The 1138-nt window shown below is 39.6% G+C and overlaps 1 protein-coding gene across 5 annotated transcripts in view; it reads right to left on the bottom strand.

Annotated features, from left to right (window-relative positions):
- Cfap70 (cilia and flagella associated protein 70) overlaps window positions 1-1138 on the bottom strand; it is a 57918-nt gene that overhangs the window by 1283 nt on the left and 55497 nt on the right. The gene's annotated exons all lie outside the window — the stretch shown is intronic.

Genomic DNA, 1138 nt, shown 5'->3' on the forward strand with positions numbered 1-1138 from the left:
TGTGGCTGGTCCCTCAGGGGGAAGGGATGCCTCAGCATGGGCCCACAGAGGCAACCTCTCCCACCTCACTATACTGCACCTCTACCAAAACATATCCTAGCCTCTTTTCTCTTTTATAAAACACAACAAGAGTCAGCTTAGATGAATCTGCTATTCAACCAATAGATGTCCACGACCTATACCAATGCTGTTCAAAAAAACAAAACAAAACAAAAACCTCAAAATTCACCAGTGTTTCTGAATTCATATGTAGCATATACTTTATATGTTCTACACAATTATGTAACTATTAATAGACATTATTTGTGGATGTAGGTATATATCTTGCCTCTCATTTTTTGTTTACTTTTTTATTATTATTTAGAGACTGAGTCTTTCTGCTAGTGAAACTCATGGCTTGAAACTCAGGTATTTCAGGCTAGCCTTGAACTTGAAACTATCTTCCTTCCTCAGATGATCAGGCATGGGGATTGTATTTATGAGCCACCAGGCTGAGATTTTGTTTGTTTTCTGTGTTAAAAGAACAGTGAGGTTCAAAGGCTGTGAAAATATGAAGCACAGCCTTCCAACCATGTCCATGTTTTGACTCGCACCTTAAGTCTTGCAGACATCGTATTCAGTTGGCATACATTTGCTGAAGAAGTGTTCTCTGCTCAGCAATACACTTGATACTAAGAATTAAAATATGTATGTACATATACAGCCCCTGCCCTCAGAGATCTCACTGGTAGATAAGTAAACAAATATGAAAAATCAAATACATAAACATTTCTACAAAAATATTTCCATAGCAAAAGTACACTTATGACCTAAAGGTGACACAAAGAAATAGTATCAGATCTACCCTAAGACTGGAGAAAAATGGCCTAAGAGAAGAAACATCACAAAATGGACCATGAGGGATAAGTAGGAGTTTGTTAGAGGCATAAGATCAGGAGGAATAAAGGTGTGAGGTGGGATGCACAGAAAACATTAGAGGCATGAGATCAGGAGGGATAAAGGTGTGGGGTGGGATGCACAGAAAACATCAGAGGCATAAGATCAGGAGGGATAAAGGTGCGGGGTGGGATACACAGAAAACATCAGAGGCATGAGATCAGGAGGGATAAAGGTGCGGGGTGGGATGCACAGAAAACAT

Source organism: Mus pahari, chromosome 8, assembly GCF_900095145.1.
Source record: "Mus pahari chromosome 8, PAHARI_EIJ_v1.1, whole genome shotgun sequence".
Classification (NCBI taxonomy): domain Eukaryota; kingdom Metazoa; phylum Chordata; class Mammalia; order Rodentia; family Muridae; genus Mus; species Mus pahari.